Source organism: Protopterus annectens, chromosome 9.part0 (assembly GCF_019279795.1).
Source record: "Protopterus annectens isolate FY-2018-M chromosome 9.part0, PAN1.0, whole genome shotgun sequence".
Taxonomy (NCBI): domain Eukaryota; kingdom Metazoa; phylum Chordata; order Ceratodontiformes; family Protopteridae; genus Protopterus; species Protopterus annectens.
In genome coordinates this window covers 289192052-289218512 of record NC_056743.1, presented here as the reverse complement: position 1 = coordinate 289218512, position 26461 = coordinate 289192052, and the positions used below count along the sequence as shown (strand labels likewise).

Below are 26461 nucleotides of genomic sequence, written 5' to 3'. Positions count from 1 at the left end.
CTAACTCCACAACCTCACGACCACTATGCCTCATTACCCCCAGTCTCATCTCCACTATACCCTCCTGGGATTAACCTCCCTTTTCATCTGTCTTTCCATAGCCACCATCAGCACCACTTATCTCCTCACAGTCATTCACTGTATACACCCCAAATCCCCCACCCTAACCCACAACATTACTATCACCCACACTCACGCAAGCATATACCCTATCATATACACCCAACCCTCCATATACCATGCCCCTTCCATGTACCACTTCTGTCCATCTAAAAAGCAACCAAGTCTACAATTTCACTACCTAATCATCCAATACCTAAAAACCATCACCTGTATAACTACCCAGCTACTACTAGGAGGAGACATTCACCCCAAACTTGGGCCAGCAACCTCTGCTATAAGCCATCACCGATCACTATCCAGCTAAGAACAAACCCACCGACTTATTAATACTAAATATGAATACCCGCAGTATCATGAATAAAATAGAAGACCTACATGCTGCCATCTCCTTATATAACCCTGATATTATTCATCATCACAGAGACATGGCTAAAACCACATATTAAAGATAATGCCATCACCCCACCTGGGTATAACATTCTCAGGGCAGACCCACTACATAAAAGGGGTGGAGGCTTAGCTCTACTTCACTGAACCAACCTACAACTCCAACTCCTCCAAAAAGATTCCCCCATCTTCAACAATGCAGAGACTCTATTTGCAAAACTCTCTCTTAACCAACATAAGCACTTAAACCTATTGGGTATCTATATACCCCCAGGTGACAACCTAACCATCCTAGAATCCATTCTTCACTGGGCCTCATGCTCCCTCCCTCAAAAAAACTATCGTGCTAGGTGATGTAAACATTGACTGGAACTCCATCTATTCTCCCACCCCCACCCACTACATTAACCTATATAACTTCACCCAACTTATAGATATTCCCACACACATTGATAAGGCCACAAAAAGATAATCTATGCTTGACTAGATCCTCACAAATCAACCAAATACTGCCCATCAATGTGGCACCCTACCAAACACTGTGAGCGACCACAGCCCCACTTTTATCCTCAGGCACAAACTTAAAATAATTAACTCTTCCCTCCCTTATACAAACCCACTCTAGCAAAAATTTTCCTAGAGACTACTTCATAAAAGCCTTGCAACATCGCAACTGGTCTCCCATCAAAACCCTTTCATTAGACAAAGCAGTTAATTACTTCAGCTCCACATTCCTAAATATCCTCAACCAACTAACCCCCTTAAAAACTATCAGAATACGTAGCAGCCCCACCCCTTGGCTCCAGGAAACCACAAAAGCTCTACTCAGAGCCAGGGATAAAGTCTGGAAAATTTGGCGCCACACCAGATCACCCACAGGTAGGCAAACCTTACACGAGCTCCAGAACAAGGCAAAGAATCAGGTTAAGCTTGATAAACAAAATTACTGTATCACTCAGCAAAACAAATACAGTACCAAACCACAAACATTCTGGGCAACAATAAATAACATCCTACAGCCCGGAAGAACCACCACTCCTGCCCCCAATATAACAGCTACAGACCTGGACATAGCCTCCAGCTTTAATAACTATTTCATCTCCTCAGTACTCAAACTCTTAAACATCACTTCCTCCAACACCCCACAACCACCTCAGGCCCAAATCAATAGCATACCATTCACACTTAAGTCTTTTCCCACCTCTGCTATCCAAAATCTCCTAGCCAAACTCAAACCAACCATCCTTGCAGCTGATAACCTTCCTGCAGAATACCTCCAAATTGCATCCATAGCTATAGCCTATCCCATTTCACTTCTAATAAATAGATCCATCACCAAACACACCATTCCATTCTTGTGGAAAACCTCATATATCATACCACTCCACAAAGGTGGCCCCTCCCTAGACCTTTCTAACTATCGACCAATTGCAATACTCTCATCCCTCTCCAAGATCCTAGAAAGATGTATTCATCACCAGTTCCTCTCCTATCTCCTCACCAACAACCTTCTCTCCTCAACCCAACATGGATTTTGCCCATCCCACAGCACCACCACTGCCCTTCTCAAATTTACCAGCACTATAAACTCCCACAGGAATCTAGGTAAATTTGTCTCAGCTACCTTCCTAGATTTATCCAAGGCATTCGACACAGTCTTGCATAATAAACTACTGTCTTGTTTCTCTGACCTCAACCTTAACAACCCCATCCTCCTCTGGTTTAAAAGCTATTTAGATAACCGGCAACAATCCATCAAATGGCATAACTCTCTATCCCCCCTCCACTCCCAACCTCCTTAGGCGTGCCACAAGGATCAATCCTAGGTCCCCTTCTTTATAATATCTTCACAAACCAACTCCACTCAGCTACCTCTAAAGCCAACATAGTCCAATATGATGATGACACAACTCTCATATGCTCTGCACCCAACATCCAACTTCAACAAAAAAAGCCCAAGAAGCCTTTTCTGAAATAGAGAACTGGCTTAACACCTCACAACTCATACAAAATCCCAAGATAACACAACTAATGCTATTCCACTCTACTAAAACGAGCAGCCTTACCTTCTCTGTACTCTCCACCAGCAAAACCCAAGTCGCCTCTGTCACTGAGGCTAAACTCCTAGGAGTTACCATTGACCAGCAACTCAGATTCCCAAAGCACATATCAACAACCATCACTAATGTCCACAAAATGCTAGGTTCCCCTCTATCACTGTAAAAGTTATCTAACCACCGAATCTCAAATTGCAATAGCCTCCTATCTACTCTACTTTATGCATCCCCAATTCTAACTAATCTTTACAAAACTTATCTTAATAAACTTTCCATCTGTTATAACAAAATTGCTAGATTCGCTTCCAATGCCAAATCACAATCCCACCACTGCCTTTCCCTACAAGCCTTGCACTGGTTTGAATTTCCGAACCTATTAAGGAACCATCAACTCAGCCTAGCTCATCTAATTCTGTACTATCCCAAGAAACCCCACAACCTGACTGACTTGCTGAACTTCTACAATTCAGATAGGCAACTTTGGTCCTCTAACAAAGCCTTAATCAAAACCAACACATGCAAAAACAACTCAAGGGAATAACTATTTGCCCATAAAATAGCAAAAATATGGAACAACCACCCCCCTGACCTCAGACTACAAAACTCCACACCCTCCTTCAAAAGCCTACTTAAAACATACCTCTTCACCAAACATCTATGCAACTGTAATTGACCCCCCGCCCCAAAGCCTTGTCCACTTACTATTTCTACACCCCATCTGTCCTGGACAACACAAACAACACAATCTAACTGTACCTATCCATGTGTGAGCAATAACTAATATATCAGTGTATGTACATACTTGTGTTTGTATGTGTGCATATGTATATATGGGTCCACATTCTAAATTCGAAATACTGAAATCTCAAATTGCAGTATTTCAAACTTACAAAGCCGCAGACTCACATTTTCAAAACCAGTAGAAGCTTGAAATTTAAAATACTGAAGCACGGATATTTTGCATTTTTGCTTCCATTGGTATGGTATGTGGATGTTTACGTTTAATTTTGGTAAGTTTGTGTATGTAAGAATGTTGGTTAAGGGTTTAGTGTGTGTAAGTGTGTGTTGTGACTGTTATGTGTTTGTTTGAGGGACTGTAAGATGTGTGTGTGTGTGTGTGTGTGTGTGTGTGTGTGTGTGTGTGTGTGTGTGTGTGTCTGTGAGTTTCGTTTGTGTTTTTGTTTGTGCGATCTCGGAGTTATAATATATAAGTAGGGGGGTATGGGGGGCACATGGGAGTGCAGGGGTGCTTGCCCCCCTGCTTATATGTAGTTTAAATGAGTTTGTTTGATTGTGTGGGGGGGTTGTGTGTATGTTTGTGCGTGCACTGTATGTGTAGCGTAATTACGGGATTTTGAATTTCACAGTTGCGGTTGTGTATTTTCGAATATGTGAGTTGTGGTTGGGTTTTCGACTTTGTGGTTTTGAAATGCTGAATTTTGAGATTTCAGTATTTCAAAATTACAAAGTGGGCCCGTATATATATATATATATATATGTGTGTGTGTGTGTGTGTGTGTGTGTGTGTGTGTGTGTGTGTAGATATATATATATATATATATATATATATATATATATATATATATATATATATATATATATATATATATATATTTATATATATATATATATATATATATACACGTATATATGTGTATATACTGTTACATGTATATTTATTTGAATGTGTATATGGAAACTTAAACGTTTATATACTCTTATTCAGTTGTGAAATATCTTGCAATACTCTACCAGGTTCTTATCTACTCTCATTGTATATTTTGTACACTTGTATTTTCAGCCAAATGGAGGAATATCCTCTTATTGTATAGTAACAGCTGTAAAGTCTACAATCTGTATGCTACTACTCTGTAATATTTTTCAAGTAAATTTTTCTTCTCTCTGTAAACTTTTGGAGTTTTTCTCCCCAGGGCTCTGCTGAAAATGGACACTTGTCCAGTTGGACTATCCTGGCAAACAAATGTTAAATACATAAATAAATAAATAAAACTACACATTCAAAACACATAGAAAAATATAAACACACTATTGTTCTGGGCAAACAAGCTATCACATCGTCCGTCCAAGCCAGCCAAAGCTGCCATAGGCAAAGGCATACTCTTATCCCAGCTTGAATATGGCCTACCCATTATAGCTGCAGCCTCAAAGAAAAATGTCACCACATTACAAACCAACACCAATAAAATCTGCCAGATCATTACTGACTCTCCTAGTAATGAACATCACTGCCTAACTCTCACCAAAGCTAAATGGCTCCCAGTACATTTGAGAGTGGACTTCCTACTAGGATCACTAATTCTCAAAGCCCTTTCTCCTAAGACATTGTCCCCTCTCGCTCAAACCTTTCACAAAAACTGCTACATGTAATCTCAGTGGTGCCTCTCAATCACAAACCACTGTACTAACTTGAAAAAGTAAACTATATTACACCGACTATGCATTCTTCATCCTAGCACCTAAACTATGGGACTCCATTTTAAGTACTCTGACTTCAGACAACAGCTCATAGAACACTTCTTCACTAAAAAAAAGTTCAGCTGCTCTCACTCAGGTCATGTTACATGAACCCTGCAGCTCTCTCTCACACACCCCTTTTACCCTACTTCATTCTCTGTTATCTCATCTTGTTATCCCCTTTACTTACTGCCGCTCATCTATCCTACTTCCCTCTTGTCTCTGCTTCTCTCTCACACTTCTCCTTTCCACTCCTCTTCCATCTGCATGCGTCTCTCATATTTTCTTTCTCCTCTTCCCATGGTATCCTTTCTTGCAACTATTCTCACGTGCCTCTTCTAATGCCTTCACACGTCTCCATATAATGATATGCTGCTATCCCTGTAGCATAAGCCATCTCAGTCATTATGGCTACATCTTATCCATAAAGCTCTGATAAGCATAATTCCTTTTTCCCATCCATGATTTGACATTATCTGCTTCTTAAACTAAATGTTGTAGCACATTCTTGCATTTGTAAATATGTGTATATATTTGTTTTTTAGCATATCCTTCTATCTGTAAATATGTTTTGTTCATTTCTTATGTGATCTTATTCACCCAGGCTGTGCCTACAAATGGTCCATTGAGATCAGTCTATTACCACAGCAAACAAATATAAATAAATAAAATTAAAAAAAAAATCTTTAATATTTACATCTCTCACAAGTTTTATTACCTCTCAACTCTCCAGATTTTTGTAGACTGCCCAGATTTTTGCCTCATATTTTGGTCTCTTCTTCAGAAAAAAATGTTTTTTCGGCAAATCACTGAGGATTAAAGTCACTAAATAATAACATACATTTGAGCTTCAGAAAACTTAATATCCTTCAGAAAATTATCCTAAACAGAAATCCAGCTATACTAGCAACATTCTAAGTTTATAAGAGCAGTATATTTAAAATCTGTCCACTTTTTTGGGGCCTTTATTCCCCATATTATTTTAGGCTTTGTTCAGATTTTTTGCACTAAGAGGTTGACTGGTAGATGCACTGATCAGTCAGTAAAAATTAGACAGCTGTTACACTGCCTTAGAACACCTAATGTAATTAAACTGTAATGACAGCCACTAAACAACTGCTAGGTGCACCTGCACAAAAATACAGAGCTTTCTTGATGCAGCTCAGTCACGATAAGATAACCCTCTGGTTTAGTGGCATAAACTCTCAATGAATGGCAGCCTGATAAGGGTCTGAGTGCATCTTTGCACCCACTCAAGGCATCTGCACATCATTTCCAAAGTGGAAGAGAGCCCACCTTATACCAAAAGTCTGGATTCAGATCTAATGCTGGGTACAGATACAAGTGTGGCTAAATCTACCTGGTACTCTGCATCCTCACACTCAAGAGCTGGCCATGCCTCTCAACCATACCACATTCCTCAGTATTTATTGATTTTGAGGGCAAAATAATGGGATGCCACAAATTTCTGAGTGACCCCTTCAATTCCCAATTTTGTTTTTTCTTATTTGCAGTTTGAAGTTTTGGCTGAAGTCATCATGCATCGCCACTGTATCCCACAATGTCATCAATATGCAGGGGCGTGCATGATGACATCAGCTTCATGAGGCAGGCTGCCAGCCTGTCTTAGACTTGAACTGTGGTTTTTACCATGTGCGTGAGTCATGGCCCACCAGTTTGGAAATTTGGTGAAGTTCTGCTACCCGGACTGACTGACCCAGTGCCAAGTTTGTACTTTAGTTCTGCAGACTGCAGTGCAGAGAGAAAGAGTCAGTCCAGTCTGCATAGTGCCCATCCATGTTAGGTACACACTACCAGCCAGCCCAGATCCCAGGATGAGAAAGTTTTTGGCCGCTCGACCACCTCTGGTTCCAGGTAAATAACAAAGACACTGAAAACATGCTCCATTGCTATGTAGAAACTGTCTTCCTCTGTCTTTCGTCTGCCTGCATTCCAACTGCTACAATGCATTTTTGACCCATCTGCTTAAACTAGTATGTAAATGTACATCATAAATGTCTGTCTCTCATTTTCCTTCACTTTTTTTGCCTTGTCCAGTTGTCCCTTACAATAAAATGTTTGATATTCTGGTAAATGGATTATAGCCAATCAAGAATGCCAAAAAAAAAAAGAGTTTAATTCTTTGTGTATGGGCCTGGCATGTTGAGTCAAAAGCTTCTGGTTACTGTATTAATATTTTAAGCGAATTAGACTCTAGAGATTGGAGTAATATTTGTAAAAAAAACATGTCTGACTGTCCATGGTTTTGCATGTGTGCATGTGTCTTCGTGTACTGCATTAGCAGGTTCTGTAAAATATACACTATGTGAGATGCATACTCACAATTCTGCCCATGGATGTGGGTGGTCAGGTTTACTTCTCTCTAGACATCATTTTATAGGTATTGGTAGGGTCTTATTTAATATTCAGGGAGTAATTTTATTTAATGGCGGTCCCTAAGATTTATCTGCAATGGCCCTGTGTAACAGGAGCAAAAACACTTGGCAAACAGTGACAGTAAGGAAAGAAAAACAAAGACAGAAAACAATTAGCTGTTGGGAAACTGGACGCTTTGTATGTACTGACTACATGTAAATGCAGGATGAGGGCTTGAGTCATCACTCAGTGAAGGGACGCAGGGTGCATGATCATACCTGAGAGTTTGCTGTACACTAGAGTTAGAAAAGGAAGTGCAGTTCTGGTGAAGGGGACAAAATATTGTTCCCTACAAAAAACAGAAAAGAAATAAGTCATCTTAGGAAACTCGTAGATAATGAATGGAAATATTCTTAGGGAGCTTTGGTCAATTTCCATAAGATGTTTATGAGAATTATTTGTGGGATCTCCTTCTTGTGGGTAATATTTCTTGTTGCTTTCTATGCTCACTGCTGGTGGTGAGCACTGGTGGAATTTCTGGTCCAGCTTTGGACCCTTGTGATCTAATTATAGGAGGGCAGAATGGGGACACAGACATGGGGACATAAACTGAATATGTAACAGAATAAAAGTAGTCGAATGAAAGCAGATCAGTTGTTGAACAGGCCCATACAGATAAAGATCATGTTGCACACTACATCATGGGAAAAGGTGGATGTTGTCATGATTCTGGAAATTAAGATAAGGACTAGAGAGACAAGCATGTTACTGAAAGGGGGGTTTCAAATGATTAATGGTGGTGTGTGTGTGTGCTAAGGGCAATGAAATGAGGGAAGTGGGAATCTTACTTACAGAATGGCTAGACTGCAAGTTTTGGAAATTTGAGGTGTAGTATTAGGGATGTGTAGTGCGATGATGATTAAAGTGTGGCAAAGGAGTGTTCACTGCTATATTTTATTTTTATTTATTTATTTTATTTTACATTTGTTAACCAGGTTAGTCTGGCTGAGCTTTTGGCTTATTTTCAGCAGAGACCCAGTGAGAAAAGCTCCTCTGGAGGAGAAAACAATTTATTAAATGTTAGTAACATAGTAGTAAAAATCAGCTATAGGATATTGCAAGCAGAGACCTGGAGAGAAAAAAAGCTCCTCAGGCAATTCAATTATACAGAGTATTAACAATTGGCAGATAAGTATGTAAGTTGTTACAAACAAGGTTTTAAACAATTAGCAGAAGAAAATGTGACTAGTTACAATATTATTTAACCTGCTTAGAGCAAAATGAGTTAATAGTTAGGCAGGTGCTTATTTAAAATGGGTAGGATCCAGTTGTATAGGAGTTTGGAAACAAGAAAGGAAAGTAGGAATGGCTAGAAGGAGATGTAGGGGAGGTAGAGTATAGGAGACAGACTAGACAGGTAGGTTGTTTTGAGACTGTAAGAAGTAAGAGTGGTTGGAAACAGAGGAAGGGAAGAGGTAGAACAGGCAGGGGAATAGTGTTAGAGATACATTAAGAGTGAGGTGGTGAAATAGGTGAAAGGATGGTGGTTGGCTACAGTGGCAAGACCACTTTGTTTTTAGGTATTTCCTTGTGGCTAATTTGAAACTTTTGCTATGCTGGAGGGATTTTATTTCCAAGGGGAGTTGGTTCCAGGATATAGCTGGGTTATAGTTATAGAGAAGGCAGCCTATTTTGGTTTTGGGTTTGTAGATGTCTAATAATTCTTGATTTGAGCTGCATAGCATCCTAGCAGGTGAATATTTGGATATGATAGTGGATAGGCTGGGGCAGAAGGAGGGTAGATAGAGAATAGAGTGGATGATTTGTAGTTGGTATAGTTGGAGCAGCTGAGGGAATTCTAGCCAGTCTAGTTGCGGTAGTGCTAAGCAGTGGTGTGACTTATAGGTTTGGTTAGCTGCAAATCTGCTGATCTTATTATAGGTAGTTTCAAGCTTGGAATTAAGTGTAGAATTTAGATATGTGAATATGTGGCAGCTGTACAGGAGTGTTGGGAGTAATCAAGCCTGGGAGAGAGTTATTTGGGCAGTGTTAGTTAAGTATTTCTTGCTACAGAAAAGGTGTCCAAGTTTCTGATGAGTTCTTTTTACTGTGTTAGTAATAAGGAGCTCAAACGTAAGCTGATCATATATAGTAACATCTAGCAATTTAGTACTAGATTCAGCTGAGATGATAGTGTTGTTGCACGATAAGATGGTAAATGTACTTTTGAGTGTGGTGATGTTTTTAGGGAGGAAGAGTAGGAGCTTAGTTTTTTTTTTTGGATTAAGTATTAGTTTGTTATCATTAAGCCAGGTCTCAATGGTGTGATAAATAAAATAAACTGGTGGAATTTCTGGTCCAACTTTGGACCCTTGTGATCTAATTATATTTATCTGGCACTAAATGCAAATAAAACCAAACTAATGTTTTTTCCCTACCAAAAACTCCATTGACAAATCCACATTCACCATACAAAGCCAAAACAACACCCTCTTTGAAATTGTTCCCACCACCAAGCTTCTTGGCATCATTATTGATGAAGAACTACAATTTGACACCCACATCCACTCAACAATCAAGAAAATCCAAGAAAAGTTAGATCTCCTCTACAGGAACAGCTGCTTCCTAACTCCCTCTACCAATCAAACTCTTGCATTCACCTTCCTACTCCCCTGCCTTATGTATGGTGCCCCTCTTTTCACCAATCTCCATCTTGGCCTTCGGTCCAAACTTGTATCCTGCTACCACAAGATCTCCAATTCAAACAACTCATCCCACCACTGCCACTTCCTCCTCACCCTCATCTGGCTTGAACTACCCAACTACCTCATTTACCTACAACTCACCATTGCCCACAAGCTCATCTTTAAAATTGCCAACTGCCCAGCTCTCGCTACTTCCTTAAAACCTTACATTCCCAACCACTCACTCAGATCCAAAAAAACAAAATCTCCTTCAGGTCCACAAACCTGCATGACCTCCTGGCCATCTACTGCTGTCCCACTCCTTAGCTAAACAATGGAACTCTCTCCCCACACAAGTATGCAACCTACCTAACCATACAAATTTCAAATCTCAAGTACTCTCTCATCTTTCATCCAAATAGGAATGTCCTTGTCACACTCCAACTTAAACCCTCCCCCTTATTCCACCTTGCACTGACTCATCCAACTACCTCTACTATTACTTCATCCCACCCAAAACAATCCCTCCCCTACTAAAAACAAATTTTCTCTATAATATCTATTGTACTATACTCTCCAATCTCAAATATACTATTACCCTCTCCAAGCATAATATTTTCCTAACCTACTAATGGTTACTATAGTAGCAATATATTTTGAAATGTTAAGCCTACAATTGAGTTTATAACAAAAATATTCACTTTATGTAAATGTTATAATTTCTGTATTGAATTATGTCTTTTCATTTTTGTAACATTGTGACAAACCAATTGCAAATATCATAGAACTTATCTGTAAATGTTTAATTAGCTATATGAACTATGTCCTTTTGTAACATGAGAAATGTAACTTGCAATTATTGTGGAGCTTTTCTCCCCAGGCCTCCACTGAAAACAGGCTCTTCTTGGCCCAGTGGACTCCCCCAGTCATCAGATGTAAATAAATAAAATAAATACATTTTTATGGGCCCAGTAGTGTTAAGAAAAATGTGATTAAGACCTTCGTAGTATGGATGTCAAATCTCATTCAGGAGATGGATAGGATTCACAGTATCAGAATTTCATTAGATGTATCAGAAGGAAGTGATGAAAGGGATACAAGAGATACATATGATAACTATCTGGAGAGAGTGACGAGGAAGATGTTTTGCCTTTTCAAGAAATGAGTATAAAGATGTTGCAAATGGATTCAGTTAGTAGACTTGAATTTGTCAGGTTGAGTTGCTGAGGTAGAAATTTTAAATATGTTTGTTCTTCTTTCGTCTTTTCCTGGTTAGGGGTCGCCACAGCGGAACTCCGGTATGCTAATGATTGGCAGTAGATTTTTATGCTGCCGAGGTGCCAGCTCGACACTCAACCTTCAACAAAGGCACACCCATTCACGCATATCTTTCGAACGCCACTCGTCCGCGGGGAGGACATGCAGACTCCACACAGAAGGTGCTCCAGTCGAGAATCGAATGGGAGAACCTCTTGCTGTGAGGCGACAACACTACCGCTGCACCACCGCGGACATCATGAACTGGTGATGATGAAGTGTTGGATAGAAGAGACACAAGGAAAGAGACAGAGGTGCACCTCAACAAATCAGACTCATGTTAAAGTAAATTAGCTGAAGTCTAAGGACAGTCAAGACAAAAGTGAAAATAGGAGAGAAAATAAGAAATATGGTTCGGATGATTTGAACAAGGCATTTAGGAGAAGGAGTACAGCAGTATAAATGGATGATGTGAAGACAGGGAAACATGGAAAGGAGTTAGAGCAGAAAACAAAAGAACGTTGAAATGAGAGAGGAGTTTGATCTTAAGGAGAGCAGAATAAACCTGGAACAATCTCAAACTGAGGCTGAAATGCTATCACACACAAAGAGATGTATAGCTAAAGAAACTGTATTTCAGCTTTATTCCACTTTAATAGTTACTCAGGGACAAAGGTTATTTGATGCTATTTCTTATAAAAATTTGAGTTATATTTATTTTAGTTTTATTTTATACCAGTTTAGTAATTAGAGCTCATTTAATCTGTATTTATTTCAACTTTACACCAGCTTAGTAGTTGTTCAATTCATTTGATTTTTTACACAAATTGTATTTATTTTAATTTTATATGAGTGCAGCAGTTAATTGTATTTTTATAAAATAAAATTGCATTTTAGTTGTATACATGTTAAAATGTTAATATAAATAAAACAGTATTGTTCAGGTTATAGTTTGTGTTATTTAATATATGAGTGTATGTAGCAGTTTATTTTTATAAAAGAAAACTATTTTCTTTCTTACAGAAGTTCATAGTTTGATAATTTCAAATGTTAATGTAAATAATACAGTATTGTTCTGGTTATACTTTGTGTTTAATATTTTGTCTGTTCTTCAATTTGCATTTGAATGTTTGTTGGTATCCCACAGTTCCATTGGAGTGGGAAGGGTTACATAATTGTGCATGCAAGTTTTATGTGCATCAGCACAGATTTTTAGCCAGTTGTACCTACTTTTCATGGGCCTTTGGCCAAATTTTTGGTGTTGCTGGGTTGAGAGGTATGGAGCTGGCTCCTTAGCTAGCAGTCAGGTAGTATTTCTTGTTTAAAAAATTACCTTTGCTAATGTCTAGACAATGATAATTTGTCCCACAGGTGCCAGCTGTCTGGCTATCACTGCACCTGACTCAAATCCTTAGTCTTCCCGTGATGAACTCATAGGATATGTGGATCGCTCAGCCATCAGACATTCACTAGGGAATAGCATCTTAAGACATGTCTTCAGGGATGGGCTTTGGTTTCTGCATTCAGGCAAAGTTCTTGGATTCCATGATTACAGTCAAACATAAAAATATACATGGACACATCAAGAAAACAAGTTTACTAAAAAAAAAAAAAAAACATGGACAATATAAAAATAGTAAGTACCTCTCTCCATTCCACTCACTTTCTCTTTAATTCACTATTGCATCAAAAGTATATTCATGAAGAACAGAGTCAAAGAATGATAATGGTGCTGTGCAAATACATAGGTAGTAAAGTCAATGTGTTTAACTACCAACTAATAAGTTTTAACATGCCATTTTGGGATATTATTGAATGTTGTCTGACAGACATAATTCAGGATAAACTAAAGAGAGTTGGGATTATCAGTGATACACCATTTATATGCAAGTAAAACCTGTTCCATCTTGCCTTAGCAAGTTAAAGCGTCATTAGAAAGGTAATAAAAATGAAGAATGTGGTACAAAAAGATACCATTTACTTAGATTACATCAAATTATTCAATAAGGTAACGCTCATACTTGCAGTGAAAACTGTAATTGATTAAAATAAACACAAATACAAACATAAGTATCCCATCTAACTTGTAAAAAGAAATTGGCAAGTACAATATGGTGAAATAGAAATGGCGCGGGTGATGAAGATGTGTGGCAACAGTGCGTATTACATACGTACATACAAATATTTCAAACATGGACAATATTGCCCTTCTAGCCTGCCAATACACCAAAACTGCTGTTCCTACAGTAAATGTCCGGGCTGTTCTTAAAGATATCTAACCTACTGCTTGCTTTAATGTGATTTGGTAGTCTATTCCATGCATCAGCTACTCTTGCAGAGAAACAATTAGTACACTTCTCATTCCTACAGAATCTGCTTCATAGGTTATCTGGCAATTCTCTACTATTTCTTGATAACCCCAAACATTCCCAGAGGTAGTCTTCCCTCCTCTTAAATATCTGTATGAGGTACAGTACAAGTTCAGCTATGTTAGTCTTTCATAATAACTTAATTTTTTTCCATCCATGGATGCCCTTGGTATAGTACCACTGTGCACTTTCCAGTTTATTCATGCATGTTTTCTTACAAGATTTCTATATTGTTATTCCATGCTCAAGTTTGGGTCTAATATAACCAACAAGCAATGATGTCATCATTTCTGATTTCCTAGACTTTATATATCTTGTATACAGCCTATAGTTCTATAACTATCATTAGCCAACTGGTTGATATGATTAGAAAAACTCAATGTTGGATCTATCCATGTACCAAGGTCCTTAAATCTGCATTTTCAGCCATTGAGTTCTGTATTAAATATTCACCTTTCAATTTATGTCTCCCAAATTTCATATGCTTATTTTTTTATGTATTTATCAGCATAGTATTCTCCTGTGCCCGAAATGTCAATTTAGTCAAGTTCTTTTGCAGACATGCCCTGTCTGTAACACATGTAATCAGTTTTCCAGTTTCAAGTCATTTGTATAAAGACTGCAGAACACCTCAGATGAAAACGATAGATCAGAAAGATACAATTTAAACAAGTACAGGCCTAGGACAGAGCCCCGTGGGGCACCCTGAATGTAACCTTGGATTTCACCTGTCCAGTTGCTGTATGATACTTGCCATGTCCTGTTTGTAAGCTATGCCCCTTTCCTTCTTATCAAGACCACAGAAATACCTACCTGTATAAATACCTACCTGTTCTAATTTTATTTATCAGTGGTTTGTGTATGACCCTATCAGATGCTGAAGTGAAATCTATAGCAATTACATCACATCACTATTTTCCATTCATAGCTGTTATTATATTGTTATAGAACATCATGTTACAGGTGGTAATAGATCTATTATCAACATATGCATGCTGATATATGGTTTCAAGTCCCAACATTTCCAGTTCTGACAATTTATCCAATACAACTTTCTCCATTATTTTTTCACATCACAAAAGCAAACCTACGGGTCTGTATGACTCTGGGATTGTTATACTTCTCTTCCACTTCAAGACAGGTTTAACAAGTGCATGTCTCCCTCCAATCATGAGGAATCTCTCCATATTTATACAACATAATCCCTCAGAGACACACCCTCCAGCATCTAAACCTTATCATCACAATGAACAAAACATGCTGGAGGGATAGGTTCCTGAACCAGGGACTCCCCAGACTTTGGAATAGACTGCCCATACATCTCAAGCAGAGCGCCTCTTTGGGCCTCTTCAAAAGGAACCTTGATGATTGGATGCGAGATAGGAAATTCACCCCAGGGATCAAGTCAGTTGCCCTGCTAGACAGGGGTCCAGGGAAGTAAATACTGTGGGAAGAAATAGACAGGGAATTGTTATGGCTAGGCTGATAGCCTAGTACAAACCTATGAACCTATAGTAAATAACAGACATAATGGCACTGTAAGTTGATGCCAAAGTGTTCTCAAGTCATTATTACTAATTCTGTCTCCTACCTGTGCTTTTTTTGGATCCAGTTTGTGTAGTTATTTTTCAATATAATCTAATTTGATTTCAGTATCGGAGGTTACCTGGATGTCACTAGGGCAATTTATCACCCCATTTGTGGAGCCAAAATGCTTTGCATAAGATTTTGTAACTATGTCTATTTATTCTCAGTCTGTTGTGACTGAGAATAAATTTTAAAATCAACACACAGTTTATCAGTTTGCATGCCTTTACTCCTACCACATCTTGTGTATCTGTAAAATGGTTTCCTATTATGCTCAATATCTTTATACAAAGTTTCTTCAAATTTTTCTTCCGCTTGTCTTACACTATGCTTTATTTGTCTTGTTTTTCAAAGCTGTAGTCTGATCCCTTTTCCATTTCTTATATTTTTTGTCTTTCACCTTAAATCAGGTATCATATTATGGAAATATATCCTTGTGACATTGTGTGTCGAGATCCTAATGTTAAACATTTTCTTGATTGTTTGCATTCAAACAATTTTTCTTTCAAAACTTTCCACAATCCTTCTGTAGTTTTTCCACTGAATGCATCACTCCAGTTAGTTTTACATAGTGAATGTTTTGCTTCCATATAATCTGTTATTAATTTTCTGTGCATTGGTTTATACTTCAGTTTGGCAGAGCACTGGCAGCAGGTACTAGCTGTACTTAATTCTGCATGACAACCAGCACTGTGGTCTAACTAACAGCTGTAACCTTCTGGTGGTACTGTCAGGATGTGCTTCTCTTCCTTGATCATCTCAAATGCCACGTTAGCATAATGTCCAGCTTGCATAGTTGTATATAAATAATCCCTTCAGCATTATTTTACAATGCCCCTACACACGCACATGTACACACACACCTTTTGTGAGGTGGATCATCACAACAGTTGTTTGAATTACAGAATGAAGTGCTGATGTTTTTTTGAATCTCAGTTATGGTAAACTGTAGCTTCCCTCATTTCTTCCTTAACCCCTTATCAGCTGTCTCTATCAGGAGGGAGTATTAAAGTTTACCAGTTCCACTGGGAATACAACTAATGTAAAATACATGCAGGGGACTATGTATAGTAAAATAACCTCCATTGCTTTGTATATAAAATAGTAATATAAAAATAACAATTAAATGTTCTGTATTTGAGCATTATGTTAACGTTTGCATGGCTAATCCTGCACACCATGTGACATATTCCCAAAGCATTTTAAGTTACATAAATCTGTGCCAAGTGAGTGGAAATAGTACAACCTTGCTTCCCTTTATTGAGTACATTTCATTATGAAACAGTTTTAGCTCCCAGCATGCCCTGCTATCTGCCACATCACAAACAGATCCTATTTTTAATGACAAATATTGCTGTTAGATTGTGTGAATGCACTGCTTTATGTGCTGTGTACACTTTACAAAAATAAACTCTCCTGTCACAGGAAATGTATACAGGTTTATAGGTTCATGGGTGTTTACTAGGCTAACGACCACAAGAGCCTTTTTAAGCCTAGCCATGAATCCCAAATCTTTGACAAGTTCTGGTACCCTTGATTAGTGTAAGCAGAGGCTTGGGAGATGAAACATTTACAGGCTGCCTGACTGATTTGCAGATATGCAGGAGGTTCATCAGAGTGTGGTCTGACAATGCCTTGTATACCAACCATAGATCTCCCCTCAACAGCCTGAAAGAGATACAATACAGGGAATGGGGTTTGAGGCAGTCTGCAGGGGTCATGTTACTTATGCCCTATATTTTTTTTAGTGAGGTACCTCTGTGGATGTTCCAGTTGTTGGATATGCCTGGTTAGATACAGAACAAACCAGGCATATCCAACAACTGGAACATCCACAGAGGTACCAGTTGTTGGATGTTTCAATTGTTGGATATGCCTGATTAGGTACAAAACAAACCAGCAGACAGACAATGCAAAGCTGTGCTTACTTAAGGAAGTTAGTGAGGAACCTCTATGCATGTTCCAGTTGTTGGATATGCCTGGTTAGGTACAAAACAAACCAAAAGCCAGACAATGTAAATGCAATTCAGAGTAATAGCAACAACAAATCTGCAAAGTATACTAGGTTCTTAGATAATAATTACAAAAGCAAAAACAGTCTCCATAGCAAACTTAGATGTAGAGATCAGTCATGGTAAATATTCACTAACGGTCATGTGGAATGTGTTTATAGGTTGCTGTCTAGGGAAGCCTTTAAACCTTGCCTGTAACAATGGTATGTATACAAGATGCTCATCCTTAAAAGCTTATGGCAAAATAATGCTGCTGTTTTGAGCTATGAGCCTCAACAGCTACACCCAAAATAAGCTTCACAATGTATAGCTGCAGAGATATGGAAACTAGCGTCCCAGGAATTCACCCACCTCATTCTCATGTTGTCTACAGTTTATTTTGCTTAAACTGAAATAAGCATGATCATCTTTGATCCAGTTTTGCATGCTCGGCCTCTAGCTGTCTGGTTATACAAGACATTGTGTTGTTGTTGAACCTGTACCAACCTCATGAGCTCCCTAAACCTATTCATGACATTTAGGATACCTTTCTCAACAAACTCATTGCATGAATCCCATGTACTCACCCATGTGTCACAAAACAGATCAAGGAGCCCTTACCCTGTGGCAATAAAGTCAATCAAACAGTGAAAGAAAGCTGTGGGCTCTTGGCATATCTCTCTCTCTGTATGCAAATGGCAGATTAGATAGGCGTTTGCCCATTCCTGCTTAAATTGACCTGTAAGTGCTATTAATGTGGTCTGAAAAGTAGAGTTAAAACCAGATCATTTATTTGTAGATAATAGGGGCAGTCTTTTGCTGCGTTACTCCCACACGCACTACCACACACAGACACACACACACACACAGACACACACACACACACACACACACACACACACACACACACACACACACACACACCATGCGCACTCGCACACACACAAACACACATGCACATACCACATACTATGCACACTCACACCCACAAATGCACAAATCCACAGATGCTTGCACAAAATGGTCAGTAGGGCCAACATGAAGTTAGCAGATCTGTATGTCAGTATTTCAAAGGGAAAGTCCACCTTGCAGAAAAATATCTAACAAAGACTTTAGTGACTATTTACCCCCATATAAGGCAGAGCCAACTTCTGAGTGTATCTAGTAGCATAGTGTACCACTACCAAGATATCCCCCTGAACTGTTGTGCTTGGGATCCTAAGCACCCTTACATTGTTTATGGCTACCATAAAAAATGGTTCCTCAACAAAAGACAAAAGTGGGCATAAAGCAGCAGCTATAAGGGTTTGTCTCCTGCCTTGCCAATGTTCTGACAAAGCTTACATCTTGTAATGCTCTCTCATGCCTTTACCAACATTTAGCTAACAGACCTTTAACATGAGGCTCCTTGGCTTGCCCTTTATGCTGATGTGACCTGAAAGCTTGAAGTGCTTTATGGCAAGCTGTTATGACTGTTGTATTACTGTTCCCTCCATCCACCTTTCAGGAGTCTAATCCCTGTATACTAACATGGTTTAAAGACTGCTCCAAAAACTTAGACTAAGGACCCGCCTTGACTACCTTCCACATCTTATAAGGTGGTATTCAACAGCTCTGCCTGACACATCTCTTGCTTCATGATCCTGCCTAGCTTCCCTCCTCAAAGACGTCTAGTAGCTCCTGACAGATTTGGCTCAGATTCAGGCTTGCTGCTACTGCCAAGCATTTCACCTGAAGTAACCCCTTCTCGAAGATAAAGTACCTTTTTACAAATCTGACTCAGATTAAGGTGCTATGGTCTATCTTTTTCTCATAAGTAGCCACATCACTAGCTTCTTAGAACATATGTGCATTGGCTAGGTACCCCCCTGCAAACTTTTCCACAGAAGAGTCTCCATGCCCTGCTGCAGGTAACTGCATGTACACAAGGCACTGTATCAAAGTCATTTCCTACTAAAATCTCTATAGACATGTCTTCACACACAGCCACATACATCCTTCCTTGCCTTTCCTCACACTGCAAATGCATGTTGCTCAAAGGTCTCTCACATGGCTCTAATAGCATTAGACTGCCCACATAAGTATCACTCCTTCCTAACAATACCCAAGTCTGACAAAAAATCTTTCTAATCAAATGTTTTCGTTCTTTCCATTAGAATAGGGTATGGGTCCTCGTGGTGTTCTTTAACAGCTGCCTCAAGGTAACCCACTTCTGTAGTGGTGCCACCTCTGCCAGTAGTCTCACTTGCCTTTTGTTCCTGACCCAATCATTGTGGACCTTTAGATCATATATTCCTCTCCCGGTTACAGTTCACTCTAATGAATAATTGCTATTGAACTGTACTTACTGCTCTTGATTAAAAATACCAGGACATCTTCCATTTCCAGATTCCTCAGTTTATTTTAGATGTCACAGAGAAAGCATAACATTCATCCTAGCATCTAGCAGGCTTTATCATAAAATGTACAAAATAGTGGCAGTCTTCCAGTATTTTACAAACTGCTAAAATCTCACCTCACAGGTAGATACAGGTTTAAGTCTCCTATGGATGCTGCTTATGTCACATCTGCAAACACACACACACACACACACACACACACACACACACACACACACACTCTCTCCATATATATATATATATATATATATATATATATATATATACACATACATACATATATACACGCATATGTATATACAGATTTACTATTAAAATATCGAACATCACAATGTAAACCTGTCAAAAAATGTGGTTTATATGTTAGATGTTCACAATAGTAAACAGTATGAAAGATCGGACACCAAAGCAATGGAAGTTGAATTCAACTCCTGCACTCTGGTAAGCGTACTAAAAAGCATTGACAGTCATGTTTTGCAGGAGGGCAAGCCCCCCTGCACCCTCCCCCTGTGGGGGGCTGCTTCCCTCCCCCACCCCACCCCCACACACATCCTGCAACTTTTATATTCCAACTCCAAGATCGCACTACAGTGCGGAAAAGGGTAACGCTCCCAATCCGCACTGTCCCGCAATCTCAATACAAACATCTCCTACGTATTCATCACCTGCCAGACTACATATGGCTGAGAATGTCATTCCCGACTGCACTGGCTAGATTGCCATTATGCAATCGGACAATTACATTCTCCAAAGCCCCAATTCTTTGCCATGCCTTATCTGCAAATTTGCAGGGATGCTCCACGGATCAGCCTGGATCTCGGCAATGAAAAAGGAGGACTTTGGATATCATAAATAATGGATATGACCCAGTGCAGTTTCGACTTCAAAGGCAGATCGGTGTCTTTTTGGCTTGGTCAACTTCTTCCTTGCAAATTACCGCCCATTGATCAGGCACCCTCAGTCCAGGCAGCCTTGAGAGATCTGGCTAAGGCCATCGAAATAAAAAGGCTCTCACTGTAGACTTTTGCAAAAACTCATCAGTTTTGTCACTTAACCAGATTATCACAAGATCATGTAAGATGTTCTTCTGACTGAGTCAATATGGGTCACTTATTGACGCTTACGTCAGACTCAAAACCCGTCAGCGGCAGTGTCCACAGGGCTCAGTCACAAGTGTGGTGTTGCTCTGGTACCTACTTCTTCATCAGCTTAAAAGTACAAGCAAATTATGGCTGACAAATGGCAGGTAGATGACTGACACCGCTAACCTGTCAGGCCTGTAGATTTGTCTGACAACACTCCTTAACTTAGAAAGGTCTCACAGAAACGATACAACTGGTGCCAATGCCTGTGCACTTGACGAAAAAAAAAAAAATGCAAAACCTAGCTTTAAACATACAAGGTTACTACCTAGCTACCGATAGTAATCAATGGTGCTACTCCAGAAGAGTACATTCAAGAGTCTCAGGGAAACGTTGATAGTAGCTCATCATTAGAAGTCTCTTACATGCCAGTAACATTGTAAGACTTTAAGTAGGAAAAACCTTTTATTCATCAAGGGATTCTTCATTCAGAGATCTGGAGGGTCAGTCTCCTTTAATGCATCACTCACTTTCACCCCTCATCACAAGCATCGCACCCATTTGGGATGTATCAATGCCCCCACACCTGACACCTGCAGCAGCTGGAAGTTCTTCTCAAATCCTGGATAAAGGGTCTCAAAATCTGTCCTATGCTCCTATGCTGCCCAACCAGCAGCTCCCTCTCAAAAGAACTCCATTCTGCTCAGGACAGCTTTTACTAACATACATACAGGTGTCAACAATAGATTTTACAGAATGATGGTCAAACTTCACCTCAAAGATCCATCAGAGCCAAATAAAAAAAAAGACAGAAACCTGGCACGGCTATTACTACCTTAAACATGGAGATCTAGATTCATTACCCAAAGACTCTATGCTGGAACAAACCCAAAGGCACCATAGCTGCAGAGCACCGGCGCTGGTTCATGACCTTAGAAATCTTGACCAATGGATGATGGATGGGAGATATACCCCAGGGATTACCTCAGTGTCACTGCTGCTGCAAGAGAAAATAACAGGGTAATGGGTATTCCCTTATTACTAAAAAAGGGGTGTGGTAAGCAGGTAAGCGATGGGCTAGGCTTGTAAATGCCCTCGGGCAGATAGCCTAGTATAAACCTATGAACCTATGAACCTATGACATTCTCAAAAATGTTTTCTAAATTCAGAACGTCGGACAAGTGAGTTTCAAATAAGCCATGTTCATAATACTGATAGTAAACCATATATGCACACCCTTACATGAATGGTAGTGCCTTTCCATTAGTTTGCAATACAGGGAGTTATTCCTCAACTGCTGATATAATTCTGAAAATCTGTAAACATTCATTTTAGTATGGCATATACTGGGGTAATTATAACCAGCATTTTCTTCATTTTCATCCTCCTCTCCTCACACATCAGCAGCAGCAGCACTTTTTGTTCTGTTTCTCAGTGAATGAAGTCTTACTGTTCAAACCTATCAGGTGATTTATACTTATTTAGGGTAAATGAACTACAGAAGTATTAACCACCTATGTATCTAGTTCGTTACTGTGCATGCATAGCATTTGCTCTTGTGTGTGTCATTCATGAATATTCTACTTAATGTTAGTTTTTCATCCTTGGCCTGGATCTTAACTGAAAACAGTTCAGTGCTTAGGACTAGTCTGTTCAACAAGTTATCAAAGGATATAAACAAACAAATACAGTTGCTGTGATGTCCTGGAACTAGTGGTTTTCCCTTTGCCTTGTTTTACAAGCTGCTGTGATTGTTGTAGACTGCCCCCATGTCTTGTCTTATATTAGTGTAGAGCACTAGGTAATCCTCTGTTGTGTAAAGTACACTGTTGGATAGATAAAGTTCACATTTTCTGCCCATTTCCACAGCAGTGTTATACACCTGGCCTGCCCACCAGACTCTCATATCCTCAAGGTACTGAGTGCCCAGTTCTGCAATAAAATAACTGACAGGATTCCCTGGCTTTTCCTGTGCTCAGTTGAATTGTTTCCTGTAAGCTTTATGAATTAACTTAAAATACTCACATTAACAAGGTTTAACATTAACAAGGTTTAGCCTTAACATAATCCAAGCAGTCAAGGTGTCATTTACCTTGCTAACCACATATCTTGCCCATTTTCTGTTCGGTACTGATTATACATACATTCAAATCCCCCAATAAAACTATCAAAGTCATCTTCCCCTTTATGTTAAAAATTTAATTTAGAACATCCAGGACTAGATTTTCACCTCACCTACTCACACAAACAGGTGAAGACTGAGCATCTCCTTCTTGTGCTGTCACTATATTTGCTCTCTCTTCTCAGCCCATTGGCCTTTACTGCATTTTGTGCTGATGTTTTCTTTCCTCATCTGTGGCTTCAGTCTCTCTGAGCCTGTTAGATTCTTTCATCTCTTTTAGTGAATCTTGTTAACAACACCAGTTCCAGTTATTGCAGTTCAAGCTGCAATCTGAGATCATTTCAGCAGGCATTGAATTGCTCCTTTCCTGTATGTTGCATATCTGCAACCCCTGTCAGGATGTCCCAAAGTACTGTGGCCTAAATGTTAACAGCACATAAGGCAGCTGTTAACATATCCTGTGTTATGTTGACTCACACTATCATTCTGCCATAGGTTTCAAAGCTCCTTTTGCTTGATTCTTAACTTGCACTACCTAAAACATAAAATAACCAATTAACAATGTATGCTTCTGTATATTCACCTCTGGGCTGTAAGGATGCACACACTTTTAGGTGGTAAAACTGTTTAACACTGTTTTCGACTTTACAAAATTCCAGTCTACAAACTCCATACCCCTAACAGTAGCTACTATGCCAGGAATGGCTCTAAAAATCACATTACTCAGAGTAATATATCTATCAGTTTATCGGCCTTAAGCCATATAATTGAACACTGCTGCCTTGCTCTATGACAAACACCAAAAACATAAGCATGGCAGCACTCTGCTGTAGAGTGCAGTTAAGAGCATTGGAGTCATAGGAATTTGCTCACCTCACTCTCAGCCCAGTGCATCTCAGTGCTGTCTTGCCAACAGTAGCTGCATCATGGCTAAAGCTGCTCTGTAGTCATAAGTTCACAATGTTTTCCATCTGAGGCAAAAACCTTCCCTTTTCAGTGCCACTACCCTTTCCTGCTTTTATGGTAACATGCTGCCACAAACCTACCTCATTTCGCACATCAGTGTTAAAATTACAGCAAATTCTTAAAATGAAAACTGACAAAAATGCCCACTCAATGAAGCAGATGGAAGAAGGCACAATAATACAAAAAACAAACCAAAAAGTGCACAGGTAACTTCAGGAAACATGCTTTATGAAAGTGCAAAATGCCAGTAAGTGTTTTCTTTTTTTTTTCTTCAGACATAGGGCATTGATGAATTTAAAAACAGAAGGTTGAGTACATTTATTCTATGTGTCCTGTAAAATAAAAACAGTGCTCCTAATTATGATTCGTTTTAATATGAGAGTTTTTAATTGGCTTATCTTTCACCTCTCAGATCCATTTCTGATATCTGTTTACTTCTTAGCACTCCAGAGTTTTGGTATAATAATTTTACTTTCTGTCTGCCTAGTTTAATCTAACAGTTTTTCTCATTTTACGCAGTTCTCTCATAAAAATCTTGCAGGAAAACTATTTTGGCATTTTTCACTTTATGTGACAAAGTTTTATGACACCAAATGAAGCCAGCTATCTTGTTGAAAGATGACCATGCTAAGCTTCTTTTAACATTTCTCTTAATTTCAAGATAAATAAATAACTACAATCATTTGCATATACACACACACACACACACACATATATATATATATATATATATATATATATATATATATATATATATATGTTACACAGATGATGATCCATCACAATTTTTCACTGAACGCTTCAGCTGGTGCATCAAAAACATTAACAATCTTTATTTTAGAAAATAGATTCTTTATACCAACAATAATGCACTGTATAAGCATACTTTCACCTGTTCTTTCAAGAAATTTTATTTTTCTGTGTTAGAACATGTTGGAATACAGAGGGGATGATTTTAAAAAACATTTGCTAAGGAAAGAAACTTTATGGCAACAAAGAATGCACTCTGATAAATATCCTGGACATAATGATACTATATGTATTAAATGTTTTGTAAATGTGACTGTTTCTTTAAACAGATGCTGGCTTTCTAATTTGAATGAATTGGTTAATGAGACTATTATTTTTGGAATTTTGTGTATAAACTGATATTGTTAGGCATGGTTTTATTCTGAAGAATTCCTTCTGGACGAAAGTGCTAAAATAAAACCAGGGATGTTTTTAATCGTCTGTTCTCCTTTGCCTACCGGTGAATGATTTTTATTTTTTAGTGGTTTTTTATTACTTACCCTTTAGGTTTGTTTATGTAAATGCTTGATTTCTTTATGGGTGCGATTCCAAAAGAGTTGCTGTCAGTGTAATTCTGCTCTGATTCTGAAAGTGTTGCTCTCATTGTAAGCGACTTACTTCGGTGTGAGGCCTATCTATAAACAAGCTTATACTGGGGGCCAGATTCGAAAAGACCTCATGTCAGTGTAAGTGGAATCATGCCCAATATTTTTGCTAGAAATAATGCAGTATATATACAGTACATGCATAGTTCCCAAGACCAAATTGTCAAGTCCCCGAGACACAGTACCCAAAAGAAAAAGATGACAGAATAAAAAGTCACTGCTGGTGTGCTTTCTAAGCATGTACTGGCAGTGATTCTTTTCTTTTGAGATATTAATTCTTTTCATGTTTGTCTGACTGAGTAGCTAATGTATACATGTTTAGAGATGGGGGAGAATTTCCCCTGCAAAAAAACTACTTACATGTTAATTTTGACTAATTGTGTACAGTGATTTGGTTACTTGTCAATGCACTGCTTGACCTTTCATAGTGAAACTATGTTGTAAGTACATTCAAATAGTTATTAACCAAACACTTACCACTTTTTAAACCTAGATGTTATATTTGTACTATCAACAGCAAGGTACTAACATTTTCAACGAGGAGTAGTTTAAAATGCAGCACAATATTCTAAACAAAGTTACTTTGTAATACATGCAGCATGCTGATTACAGTAAAAATTAAGAAAAAATAATGTTATTTTAGTGAGATTTATATATAAAAACCTAGCAATACAGCACAGAGAGTTGCGAATGAGTATACATTTAATCCAATTTGTTACATGTTTGATGAATGGATGTCAAGGAATTCACCTCAAGATAGGAACAAAGCAAAGGATGAGGAGAAAAGTTTAACATCAGTTTTGAGGGCATATAATTACTTGGTTACAACTGGTAAAATTTATTAATTCATAATTTCTTGTGGTACACGTAGACTGCTTGCCCCACTTCATTTGCAAATTCTACATACAAAAATTTCCACTTAGAATTTATTTTGCAGATTGTCAATATCTGCAGTGTAGTAAGCCAATATCCTTGACACGTATGTACTTTGCTGTTTTTCTGTGCCTGTAGCCAATTATGTTGTGTCAAATGTTTAACCTTTTCTGACCTATCCATATGAAGTGGATTAATACTAAGACACATGCACAATCTGCATATGTACCTTATGATGCACAGGCTGAGCACATTAAGCTCTACTATACAAGCCTAGGATTCTACTTACTGACTACCTAACAGGCCATGACAGTCTGCA

General features: G+C 38.7%; 1 protein-coding gene across 2 annotated transcripts in view; it reads right to left on the bottom strand.

The window, feature by feature from the left end:
- The window catches only part of OTOG (otogelin), a 2079396-nt gene that overhangs the window by 1878410 nt on the left and 174525 nt on the right, over positions 1-26461 (bottom strand). The gene's annotated exons all lie outside the window — the stretch shown is intronic.